The sequence below is a fragment of the Artemia sp. Qi Xiang Cuo genome, chromosome 10, assembly GCF_049724085.1.
Source record: "Artemia sp. Qi Xiang Cuo chromosome 10, ASM4972408v1, whole genome shotgun sequence".
NCBI classification, from domain to species: domain Eukaryota; kingdom Metazoa; phylum Arthropoda; class Branchiopoda; order Anostraca; family Artemiidae; genus Artemia; species Artemia sp. Qi Xiang Cuo.
This window is the reverse complement of record NC_142803.1, coordinates 67629836-67643670: the sequence shown is the minus strand read 5'-3', so window position 1 is coordinate 67643670 and position 13835 is coordinate 67629836. Positions and strand designations below refer to the sequence as shown.

General features: G+C 39.1%; 1 pseudogene across 1 annotated transcript in view; it reads left to right on the top strand.

Moving 5' to 3' along the window:
* Positions 1-13835, top strand: part of LOC148948079 (uncharacterized) — a 211106-nt pseudogene that overhangs the window by 94387 nt on the left and 102884 nt on the right. The gene's annotated exons all lie outside the window — the stretch shown is intronic.

Sequence of the window (13835 nt, the reverse complement as noted above, 5' to 3'; positions counted from 1 at the left end):
TCACCTCCAATAATCTTATTACACAGAGCCATTACGGATTTAGATCAAGATGATCCATTGATACCAATCTGATAGATGCATACAATTTTGTCAGAAATCTCCTAGGTAGAGGAATCCCAGTAGACATCATTCTCCTAGATTTTGCCCAAGCATTGGACAAAGATGTCATCATAAACTACAGGCAAAATTAATTGCAATTGGGGTAAGTCTGGACGCCGTTGAGTGGATGATGGTATTCCTAAAAGATAGAACGCAGAGCGTAAAGGTAGACAGAGAAAATAGTCAGGTATTTTACTCAGTTAGCACTGAACTGGAAGGTGGAGTCCTACAGGGAACAATCCTTGGTCCAACAATATTTAACATCTATATTAACAATGCCTCACAATCTGTCAAAAATAAAATTAACCTATATGCCAATAATTCAAAAATCATCAGCCCTGCAAAAAGAACCACAAAGTAAGCCTTATTATAAGCTGATCTAGGCAAACTCTCTGACTGGGCAAAAACTCTGGAGGTTAGAATTCAACATTAAGAAGTGCAGGACAATTCATTTTGATAGAAAGAATATGAGAGATCAGCATCACATGCATGGAATGGATGGTATTGGGCAAATGATTGGTTCCTCCCATGCTGAAAGAGACCTGGGTATACTTGTGGATGATGAATTGAAGTTTGACCAACATGCTCAGGCAGTTGCCTCCAAAACATTCCAGACCCTGGGAATTGTAAAAAGAACATTCTGCCGAGGTCAGCTTATATATGGCTGATGTGAAAGCTTTACAAAAGACTTGTTTGACCAAAACTGGAATTGATATGTGTATGGCAACCTGATTAAATAAAGGCAAGAAGAAAAAACAAGAGAGTGCCCAAAGTGAAGCAACTAAATCAATAGACTGTTGTAGAAGCCAAGACTACCCGTCCCCCCTGGAGAACTTACAGATTCCTACCCTCTCCTATTGACAGAAGCATGGGGACATCATCATGGCATACAAAATGCTGACCACTCAGTCCTTGCAACAAAATATGCTTGAACTTGACCAGTCAACAAGAACAAAAGGAACCACCATGAAGCTGTACTGCAAACAAGGCAACACCAGACTACAGAACAACTCCTTCGGAAATAGAGTTATGGGGCTCTGGAACTCCCTAAGAAAAAGAGAGAGATAGAGAGAAAGAAAGAAAGAAAGAAAGAGAGAGATATTTTTTCAAGTGGCTCCTGTAAATTTCCTTGCATTTGTATGCTACTCCAGGTGTTATCATAGTAAGCTCTCTATGGCTCAACTATTGCTGTTGGGATACCCTTTTAGGCCCAAGTTTGCTACAGCAAGGGCCATAACGTAGGCCTAGATTTAAATGCAGCAATGAAATAAAAAAAACTGAATCCAATCCATTGATGAAATGTTGGTAAGGAAGAGGATGAAGGGTAAAAACAAAGTTGGTATGTCCCAATCCTAAGCCGAAAACCTGCATGGTTCCTCCCGGTCTGCTGCTCTTGTTTGTCTCTAAATTTGTTTTTACAAAAAAAAATAATTTTTAACAATTTCTTTTTTCTTGTTTCTTTAATGTGGGGAATATATTCTGGAGGTCATTTTTAGTGTCCCAGCCTATGCTATGTATATTTGAAGGACTTCAACAGGTTGTGGGCTTGCGTTGTAAATTTCTGCTGGCAAGGAGTCCATGCTTGGGGCGTTTTTTATTTTTAGAATTTTGTCATTCCTGACTTCTTCAATTAAAGGTACTGTTCTCTGAGTGATGGAGCAACTTTCTGGGTATTATGGTGGAGTTGATTGGAGAAGTTTGAAGGTTAGCCTGGTCTGTCATGTTAAAGAAGTCATTGAAATTCTCTTTTCATTGGTGCATTTTTTCTTAATACCCTCTGATGATAGTTCCATCTGATCTTTCCATAAATTTTGTGATTCTCTCTTTGTGTTTTTTTTTTTTTTTTTCATTATGAGTTATCTAAGGATCCTATGTTATTTACAGGTCATTTTTAGCTGCTGCATCTTCTTAGTCTGAAGACAGCTTTGACTAGTAAGGATTTTAATTTTTCCCTGCCATTATAAGCACTGTCTTGCAGAGCTGTCTGAATTTGGTCTTGTTTTATGTGTTATTCCTCTTATGCATGGAGGTGAGCATTACAGACATGCATTTTTTATAATGTCATTTGTTCTCTTTACAAGTTTACTTGAGCAGCAGCATCTAGTGTGATTTCCCTGATTTTTGACCTGATCCTCTCTATGATTTCTTTTTTTAAACTCTCATTTTCTTGTTGTGCTTGTTCAAGATCTAAACATCTTGTCCTCTGGCTGTTAGTTTTGGGATTTCAAATTTCTCAGTATCTTTTCTAAGAGGTAATCTATGCTGCTTGGGGTCTAATAGCCTTAGCAGTAATGTAGCAGCAAAAACGAAATTGTCTAGACCGTTTTGAACTTGTGTCAGGTCCCCTCAACACTCAACAGTTGAACGCCAATGATTTATATTTCCAAACGGTCAATATTTGAGCAGTGAAATTGACTTGAGCAGTGGCAGGACTGTCTCTTGATATTTATGTAAAGGTATTGTATGACGAAAGAACGTTTTATTGTGTATGGGCTATTATGCATTGCATGACGATGCAGCCAGACGTCATCAAAACATCATGAACCACCTCCATCTTGACCAGATGCAGAATCAGTCGTTGTCTGGAAGTTTTCTGTGAACAGTAGCATATCTTTTTTGAGTAGTTGTTAGTTGTATTTTGCAGCTGATTATGTAAAAAGAATTCTTTCTGTTGGTCAGGAGAGTCATGAACAGGCGCATAAGCGTTTAAGATTGTTACATTGAAGGAACGACTAATCATTCTATCCTGATCTGGGTAATGCGGCTTGATTTTGGGTCTTATTCCAGCACAGCTGACTCAGCCTCTTCCTGTTGGAGTAATCGATGTTCTTGTAGGCTTCATCCATAACTTGAATCATAGCTGTAGTGACAACATTTCTTGTCTGGTACTGGGCCATGAATAATTTTCTTTGACCCTGTGATTGCTACTTTAACCCATGGTTACCCAGGTTTTTGGCCTCGTGGCCGGTGTTTATCCCCCGGCGAATACCCCCCCCCCACTGAAAATCCCCCCGGAAAATACACACCCGGGGAAAATCCCCCCCCCCGGAAAATACCCCCCCGCGGAGACATAGCTAATTGTAGAAAGAGAAAAGCCAAGACGGATAGTCCAAGTAATTGAGAGGCAAATGTTTAAATGCAAAAAAAAAATTTTTAAACAAGAAAAACGGTTTTTAATTTTATATAAAGCAGTTAAATACAAAAAAATTAATTTTGCAAAAAAGCTCCGAATATTTCGGCCCCACAACCGGGAGCATTTCTAAACGTAAAAAAAATAAAAAAATAAATAAATAAAAAAAACAAAAAACTTAACTTACATCACAATACTAAACACATAAAGAGAAAAAAAAACAAAAGAAAAATATAAATAGATAAGAAACAAAACTCACATATTAAATAAACACTTCCATGCACTGAATGGAAGTGTTCCATTCAGTTGGAATACTTCCGTTCAGTGCATGGAAGTGTTTATTTAATATGTGAGTTTTGTTTCTTATTTATTTATATTTTTTCTTTTGTTTTTTTTTCTTTCTCTTTATGTTTTTAGTATTGTGATGTAAGTTAAGTTTTGTGTTTTTTTTTATTTATTTATTTTATTTTATTTTTTTTTTCCGTTGAGAAAGGCTCCCGGATGTGGGGCCGAAATATTCGGAGCTTTTGTGCATAATTAATTGTTTTGTATTTCACTGCTTTATAGAAAATTAAAACCCGTTTTTCTTGTTTAAAATTTTTTTTGTTTTTAATGGAAAAGCAGTGTGGTCTAAGAAATTATTTAAATGTTTAAATGGCTGGGGCACGGGTAAATGGCGGGAGTAAGCATGACTTTCCTATTTGACACATACTTGTTTGTTAGTTTTTGGAAAGGCATGCCTGCCTAGAGTCTCAGGCATGCTGACCAAGAATTTTAAAATTGACGTAAGACCGTTAGATTGCCTTTAAAGAGAGGCAAACAGGGCACGCCCGCCTAAGGTCTTAAGAAGGTTGACGAAGAATTTAGAATTGACATAGGACCAATAATTTGCTTGAAATAACAGGCAAACAATCGTTTAAAGCCATGTTTATCTTTCAAATAGTACCTATTCGTTGCCTAAGCTCAGTCCCACATTCTGAGAAAATTTCAATTTTTCACAAATTTTTCAAATTTTTGGGTCACTTGCCCGAGACTCTGGGCGGGTGGGCGTCCCCGAATATTGTCCCAAATTCCTCTCTCAATTTAGCACTTGTTCACGGATGCCCACCGTCTTCAATCACTTTCCCAATAGTACTATTCATTGCCTCAGCTCAGTTCAGCAATTTGAGCAAATTTAAACTTTTTCAAGTTTTGGGTCACTTGCCTGAGACTCTGGGCAGGTGGGCGCCTCCAAAAATTGTCCTAAATTCCTCTCTCGCCTTAGAACTTATTCACGGATGCCTAAAGCCGTGAACGGTTAGACTGTTTCTCTAGAGGTAACCATGCATGCGCTGCATACATACTAACAGTATTTTTTTCATTTTCACACGGGGTCCGAATCTAGCCCATGTCCTTCGCCTAGCATTCAGGCCTTAAAAAATAAAGCCCATATAGTCAGACCCCAACGCTCCAATCTGAACACTGAACACTAAAACATGTCCTAATTTTGTCTAATAATTAATTAAAAATTTGCATCCTGAACCCGTCATGATAATCCACAGACCTTATATGGGGGGGTTACTATCCATTGAAAATAGTGAAAAATGAAATTTACTCAGAATGATGGAATGAGCTGAGGCAATGAATAGATACTATTTAGAAAGTGATTGGAGACGACGGGTACCCCCTCCCCGCCTATCCTGAAGAGAGAAGCGTGAATGCTAAGTGATGGACATGGGCTAGTTTGGGACTCCAAGTGAAAATGAAAAAAATATTGTTGGTATGTGTTTACCGCCTGAGCAGATAGTCTACCCATTCACGGCATTAGACATCCATGAACAATTGCTAGAGCGAGAGAGAAATTTGGGACAATTTTTTAGGGCACCCACCTGCCCAGAGTCCCAGGCAAATGACCCAAAACTTGAAAAATTGAAATTTGCTCAGATTGCGGGGCTGAGCTGTGCCAATGAATAGGTACTATTTGGAAGATGATTGGAGAGAGACTAGGTGGAGAGAAGCACAGTATAACGGTACAATTATAGAACCCAAAAAATTAGGCTTGTATGATGGAAGCGGCGGACATGGGCTAGATTGGGACCCCATATGAAAATGAATATATTGTTGCTATGTCTTTTGCGGATGGTTAGCGCGGGGGATTATTTTCCGGGAGGGGGGGGGGGGTATTTTCCATGTTTTTTTTCTGTGGTGGTATTTTCCAGGGGGGGGGGGGTATTCGCCTAGAACCTTTTGGCCTACCCACTGCTTTACCACTCTTTGAACTTGAGTATTTTGTTGCTAGGGTAAGCACCCTTCCATCCCCTTTAAATGTACTGAAGGACATCATTTTTAGGGGATAGAGATGGGGACAGGACACTTATGCCCAACCATCCGGTCCACACCCGCCACATTCACTAGGAATTCAATCTGCATCGAAATTTGCAGCCTACGATGTACTGTAATTTTATGGGTTGGGGGGGGGGGTGTTCAATATTTGAAAAGATACATTGAGCAATCAAATTTTCCCAATAATTTTTTAAGCAAATTACCCCCCCCCCCCCCCGTTCTTAGCAGGCATGTATATATGATTTTTATCATTCTTTGTTTTAATTCCTTTTCTGGAATATTCATTATCTAATCAAGGTTCTGATCTTGCTGTGATAAAGAGTAGAGGATGAGTAATTCAAGCTAGTGGCCTTTTTTCGTTGTTGTGGAAAGGATTTATGGTAAATGGATAGCAGTTTTTTCAGTAGCATAGACAAAGTTTTGATATATGTAAAATTGTTCACGTTTTATTGTTTAAAATTTAATATGATTGTAGAATGGAAAAATAAAGAGCTAAAGTAGTATTACAGAAACTAAAATGAAAAGTTAACTCAAGTTTGAGAGTATTCAGAAGAATTTTTCTATGTTTTAGTTTTAGTTAGTTTAGTTTAGTTTGATTTTTTCCAGTTTTGACAAGTTTTTTTTTCAAACAATGACATATTGATGCACGAGAATTAACAATCTAAACAATTTAAATACTTTGGTTGAGAAATGTAAATTTATGTAATTGATATTTCATATGTAAATGTTTATAAAGTAACTTGGTTGAAATTGAACTAAATTTATTTCAATAAAATTAGCGTTGATAAGTTAAAGCAGTTTAATATTTCTTTTATACTTACTATGACATATTGTAACCTTACTTGTATGTTAATTAATCGTTTTGCATACTCGTTCTTAATCCGAAAACTGTGTCTCGGAGCATGTTGAGAATTAATCATAAATTTCTATGCGTTTAATATTAGATGAGAAGCTTATGGTGTTAAATATTTAGGATTTATCTTGACTGTAATTTGAGTTGGAAAAAACACTATGATGCAGTAAAAGCGGCAAGAGGATTGGGTCTTATAAGAAGGCTAAGGAATGAGCTGCACTATATCAGGAAAGGACATGCACTATATCAGATCAATTTTCATTTCTTTAATCTTTAGGCCTGAGGGATTTATTTATTATTGTTGTTTTGGGCAAGTGCATGCTAGGGATGAATGTCAAGGTGTCCTGGAATAGGAAACCGGAAGTACATGCATCCTTCTCAGCCAATCAGCGAGTCGGATACATCCTCCTTCTCAGCCAATCAGAGACGTGCTTACATATGATTTTCCCCATTACATAACAATTCGCCCATTGAGATTTCGTATATAACGGGCTTGCAATGTGATTAAATTATCAGAAAGTAAAGTAACCTGACAATGGATAGAACACTTGAAATTTTTGATGAGCTTGAAGCCTTGGCAACTTCAATTTACCATGTAAGTTCTGATTTAATACATTTTTATTTTCAAAATAAAATTATTTTCATTGGTCACCCTCTAGTATATTTAGCTAAGTACCCCCTCCCCCCGCAAACCTAACACCGTGCAATCTTTATACTCACTATGAAACATAAAATATGATCTTTTTATTACCTAAACCTAACACCCCTCCCCCCCCCCACTGTTTTTACAAGTATAATTCTTGCCAATAGAAATATTTCTCCTTTTTCAATAAATTTATTCTTTCTGTAAGCCTATCAAAAAGTGACATTCAACTTCTGTCTATCCCATAGCTATTAATAAACCGTTTCCATTTAAGCCAACCATCGCCGCTTACTTGATTTAAAAACATTTTTCCGTACGTAACCTGTATTTGCCGGAGAAGCGGTGAAACGGGGTTATTTCCAAAAATAATTACCAAAAATGTATTTATGACATTTGTGAAAGGGGGGGGGGGGGGTTTGACATGCCACAATTCTATCGCCATTATTGTAAAGTGAAAAAAAAGTATTGGCATGAAAAGTATGGTTAGGTTGGGATGTCTATGAATAAGCCTTCTTTAATTAATTAAAATAGCATTTGATTTCTGAGTTCAGTATATTTTTACTTTTTGCTTTACTGAAAATGCTGGCGCAGGGGGCCTTTCTTAGTGATAAATGCTTTTCTAGACAAAATTATGCGGATAATGATACTAACTTTCTTTCTGTAAAAAGGGGCAAATTATTTCAATACTAACTTTTTTCTCTTCTTTTTAAGGCCAATTATGAAGAATGCCCATCGCCACCACCCGCTAAGAAAGCAAGAGAGGGTGTGGCAGCCCCATCAGTGCCAGCCCCCATACAGTCTGGACAAAATCCAAAAAGACAATGGGCCACAAGGATGATGAACCCTGTTGGCTCATCTATGCAAGCCCAAGACATTGCTGGCCCAGCTGCGCAAGAACATAGCGCTGCCGCCCCGCCCGCCCTCCAACATGCTATGTCAGATCCATCCGACATCCAAGTCCAGACGGATTTTGCAAATGTAAGCATTTTTTCCTACCTATCATATAGAAATATATATCAATTTCTTCCAACTTTTAAAGGCCTTTTCTACATGCACCATTTTCGAACACTGCGTAAAAGTATATCTCAGCGGGGTATTGAAAGATTTTTTCTCCCCAAAGGAAATATAATGTTCTCCCTTTTGAATCATGTCAAGTGCATGCATTCACCCTTTTGCTAAATTAGATTAGTGAAGCCAAAAAAAAAAAAAAAAATGCTCTATATTCCAGCAAGTAATAAGTAGCAAAATCCGTTGTATTATAAATTGCTTTATTAGCGAATGGTTCATCTTGCCTCTATAAATATTTAAAAAAAAACTTTATATCTGAATGAGTTGTGTATCATGAGAGGAGATGGATATCCTTTTCAAATCGTGTTTTTGTTGTTTTTTGTTTTTTTTCCCAGAGCAGATAAAGAGTATTCATATGAAATTTTATTTGGAGGGATTGTTTGAATAATATCAAATTGCCGCCTTCTATGTCATGCGATGTTTTAGACTCTAAATATCTTATAATAATATAAGATATGCCGCGGGTCCGAGAAGCGCTGTGGGAAGCGTTGCGGGCCCAAGAAGCGCTATGGGAAGCGTTGCGGGCCCGAGAAGCACCTTCAATATTGCTCGATAGAATTATATGTTGGGAGTTTATATCTTAGTTTGTGTAAGTAGGCTATTGTTTGTGTATAGTTTAATCTAAATAAATGGTAGACAAAAAAAAATGGATTTATAGACACTTAATTTTCAGGATCGGATATTTCTAGCAAAAAATATAGTTAATTCTAATTAATGGTACGCAAAATTGGGTTTACAGACATCTAATTTACAGATCTGGTTATCTCGTAATGTCTAAGGACTGCTAAAAATAACTATTTCTACCAGAAAATAAAGTTTATTCTAAACAAATGATACCCACAAATGGATGCGGGCTCGGGGGGGGGGGGGGTGTGGGTCCCGCATCTCTGATCGGCCTAATATATATATATATATATCGAGAAGCGTCGCAGGAAGCTCTGCGGGCCCGAGAAGTGCCACAGGGATGCGCCACAAAGATGCGATGCGGGCCAGGAAAGCGCCGCAGGATGCGCTGTGGGCCAGAGAAGCACCACAAAAAAAAAAATTTAACTCTTTGAAAATAAACGACCAAATTGCCGTCTTCTATGTCATATCTTTGATCGTCGTTAAGTTGGAACTTTCAGTTGAATTAACCAAATGTTATTAAGCAATAATAATCCAATTTTTAAAAATAGGGTGATTTAGACACATTGAAAATAAGCTATTTTTCATTTATAGGTTGTCCTGGTTCCATGCTCGCCATCTACCAACTGCTCGTCAGTTGGAGAAGGAGAGAGCGCGCCTATGCGGATCTAAAATAGTAAAACATCTGCTATCATTGAATGGTCTGGTAATTACTTACAAATACCCGTTAACGGTGATGACCTTTTCAATGATTTTTTTTAAATGCTGATAATGATATAGCTGAGCAGGGTCAGATAGATCATTCAGATTCAGACTTAGCATTGCTAAGTCCAAAAACTATGCAACTTTTGGATGATTTTACAGGGAACCATCCTCCTCCTCCAACCTCCGATACCCTAACGAGTCCACTTCGAACAACTGAAGTGGAGCATTCGCCAGATATTGTTGAACAACTTGGGGGAGGGGTAATATACAAGAGGGGGAGGGGGACACAACATTTCCCGATTTTCAATTGACCAACAGAATTTTAAATGCAATAGTTGTTTACACTGCGACGTTTGGTGACCCTTTTAATACACTTATGGGGGGAAAATTTGTTTTTGACCCCGTAGAAATTGTGCATGAATATTTAGATAAAATTCTTACACTTCTGGAGAACCAGATTCAATTGTGGGGAGGTAGGGATTCAATTAAAGTTTCCATTGTTTTAAAAGTGTTCTATTTAAATGAGGGAAAAAGTGAAGTTTATTATCATTATGTACATTCCGAGATGCGCATAATTTATTCGAATTTAGAAAATTTTGAGGGTGTTTTCGCGAATTAGGTAGGTCAAATTATTGCGCATCTTGAGAACTTTAACGAAAATATGAGTGGGTCTTTAGTTTTTTATGTAGAAAATTTAAACGTAAATATATGTAAATTAAAGAAAGGTTTTATTTTAAGAGGGGGGACAGGGTCTGGGGGGGCAATTGTTATAAAATATAATCCAGATCTAGAAGGTTGTCGCGGTGTCCAGAAGATCCGTTTTCAAACATATCAAAAGTGTTTCAGGTATGCTTTCCTCATATCAGCCTTTCAGCCTCTAGCAGATGACGCTACCAAGAAGAATTTAGACAATTGGGCTGTACATGGGAAGGACGGGTCCGATTTCCCCATTGTAGATTTCTCATGCTTAGAAGGAAAATACCCAGTGACGCTACGATCTATTGTTATTTTTGAAAGGGCTAATGTCCACTTAAATATCGGTGTTACTGTGGTTCAGTATGAAACTGAATTTGAGGATGGGATTCGTTTAAAAAGAAGGGGGTGGTCTTCCCTGTAAGGGGCCCGTCAGTTGATTTGGTCAGACACTGGGTTTGGTTGTTATACACACCACCTAGTGACCCTGTCAATTCAATTGGCCATTTTAATCCGATCACAGATATCAGTAGAGTTCCGGGGGAGACTAAGAATAAGGGGGTATGTTTTTACTGCCCAAGTTGCCTCTCTAGATTTTGTACTGAATTAAAGTTATGAAATCACATGAGGCATTGTAGCCGGCATGGCCATCAGACAGTGGAAACAGTTTAAGGGGATAGGGCCATTCTACGATTCAAAAATTTCCAGAACACACTTCTCCAGTGCGACAAAATATATTTAGATAGTGAAGCTAAGCTGATGGAGGTGAACGATCTCCAATTTCCAAACCAAGTCAAAGAACATCAGGTTATTGCAGTTTCCTATGCTCATGCACAAAGAGATAGTTCTAACACCTTGCAGTTGTTAGAAATAGTTGAAACATTGGATGAGGGGAACGAATTCATGGTCATCGCATTGACTCAACTAATGGGCACGGCTAATGGTGCTAGTTCTTACTTGATAACTTCGCATTATCCAATAGTGCTGTCTGCATAGGATAGTCTCGCTATTACAAAATCAAAAAATATGTCGGGTTTGTCAGGGGTAGTGTGAAGAGGTGGATAAGTGGACTAAATGGAAAAGAGGGGGGGCCGGTGGGAGGGGGAAAGTCAGAGATCATAATCACTTGTGGCAGGAAATATCCTCGGGGGGTAGTAATTTTAGAAGGGTTGCGCATCAATCGTGTAATTTAAATGTTAGCCAGCACTTTTTTATCCCTGTTTTTATTCACAACTCTAATTATGACTTAAAAGTTATTGTACCATCACTGGCACGCATGCAGCGGGAGGGAGGGGGAGTAGATTGTCCATGGGTAAATAGTTCATTTATCTATAAAATTATCTCCAAATCGGCCGAGAAGTTGTTTGCCTCTCGAACTGAAATAACAGACAGTGGATAATGGGTATACGTGTTGGAATAAAATCAGGTGTTTAGATTCGTTTAGTTTTTTTCCCAAGGCATTGCTTCAATTGATTCGACTACAAAAAAGCGACAATTTTGGCAGCTTTCCCTTGCTTAAACAGCACTTTCCAGACGGTGAAATGTATGATTTGTTGCCCTGCAAAGGTTTATACGCATATGATTATTACTGTTCTGGCGCATACTTAAGCGAGGAGAAACTACCTCCAATTGAAGCTTTTTACAATTCACTGACCAACAGTGAATGCAGAGCTGAGGAGTATGAGTTTGCCAAGAAGGTGTGGTCCAAGGGGGATTGTAAAAATGGGTGGGATTATTGTAGACTGTACTTGGCCAGTGACGTTCTAACTCTGTTGGATATAGTCTGTAAGAACACAGACCAAATCTATTCAGAGTTCGGGTTAGATATAGGCTATTATTTCTCCACACTCCATTTAGTGATGGATTTAATTTTAAAAATTAGCAGGGAGGATATAGGCCTGATCACCGATTTAGATCAACACTTTTTTGTAGAGTGTTCAATAAGGGGAGGGTATGTTTTTCATGGGGATCGGGTCTTATTAACCAATCCGAGCGGGCAATATAGCCCCAGTGTAAAGTCAAATGCAGTGTTCTTGGACATGAACTCATTGTACCCCTCGGCAATGTCTCACTACTCTTTGCCGTGTGGAACTATCAATGGCTTGAGAATCCTTGTGAGTTCCCCGACATTACCACCGTCGAGGACAATGGGCCACAAGGATGGTTCTTTGAAATTGACGGTCACATTTCGCTGGCGCTTCACGATTCCGTCAAAGATTTTGTTTTTACTTGTATCAATCGGCCGGTGAGCAGGGACTCTCTGAGCCCCTACACTCGATCATTGGTTGAGGATATGGGGATGCACTAGACTCCCTCCAAACAGAAACTGATTGCTGATTTGGACCCTAAGGAGAATATCGTTGTTCACCATATGCTTTTGCACTGGATGGTGAGCAATGGTTTCAAGATCACCAAAATACACAGGGTCCTGCAGTTCAATCAGCGACTATATTTGAAAACGTTTATCGACACCTTTGTTGATTAATGCTCTAGGGCAAATTCAAACGTGGAGAAGGACATGTACAAGCTCATTCTAAATTCAGCGTTTGGCAAAATGTGTGAAAGCGTTCGTAATAGATCTCGCTGCGACGTCGTGACTGACCCTCTAGAGTGTGCATGAATTATTACCCACCCCAATTTTACATCGTTCACGAGCATAGAGACAGGCATGCTTCTTCTACACAGGTGAAAACGAAATGTGGTTCTGAACAAGAATATAGAGGAAAGCAGTTCAGTACTTAAAATTTCGAAAAAGCTCAGTCTGTCGTTCTTTTAAAAAGTGTGCAATGTGCACGGGCCAAGAGAGGGTGAGGTTCAGATTTTCTGTGTTGATACAGATTCTCTACTGTTAAATGTTAATGGGACCGAAGATTTGTTTGGTGAGTTAGAAAAGGCAGAACACATAAGCTCGCGGATGGATTTCACCAACTGGAATCCATCACTCTACCCCGAGCTAGTAAAACGTCAAGCCCCCAACCAACTATTAATGTTAAAATCAGAGACGGGAGTGATTTGATATCCAGGGGGGTGTTCCCGGGCCCCAAAGTTTATTGCGTTGAAACTCATAGTGGGGATGAAAAGAAGGCGTGTAAAGGGGTGCCTACACATTTTGTAAAGAGCAATTTCAACATGAGTGTGTACAGAGACTGTGTAAAAAGTTGCCTTGTGCCGAGAGCGCAAGTGCTTGCAATTTGCTCTCTATAGTATAGACATTATTCTGTAATAACAGAGAAGAATGCACTTTCGTGTAGATCCAAAAAGGTCTATCAGCTATAAATTGGTGTGTCGGTTGCATCTCGTGGTCACTATTAATTGTCAGTTCAGATGAAATGCACTGAATATCATCCTCACCTAGTTCTGGATAAATTAAACTAATCTGAACTAACCAACCAAGCACTAACCACCACCACCAACCTGTGCATAAATTAAATAACCTGACCCAATCTAACCACCATAACACAACTGTTCATCTAACCACCACTAACTTAACCTAACCTAACCCAACCGCTAACCTAACCTGTAGCAGTCGCAGTGATCGGACAACTATTGTAGTGTTTTTCCACCCCCGCGACTCCCGGGGGAGGGGAGGGGGGGGGGCCTTCCCGCGGCCACCCAGGGGGGGGGGGTCCCGCCCGCGGCCGGCCGGCCTTCGGCCCCGCGGCCCCCGGGGGGGGGGGGATCCCACCTTTAAATTCACC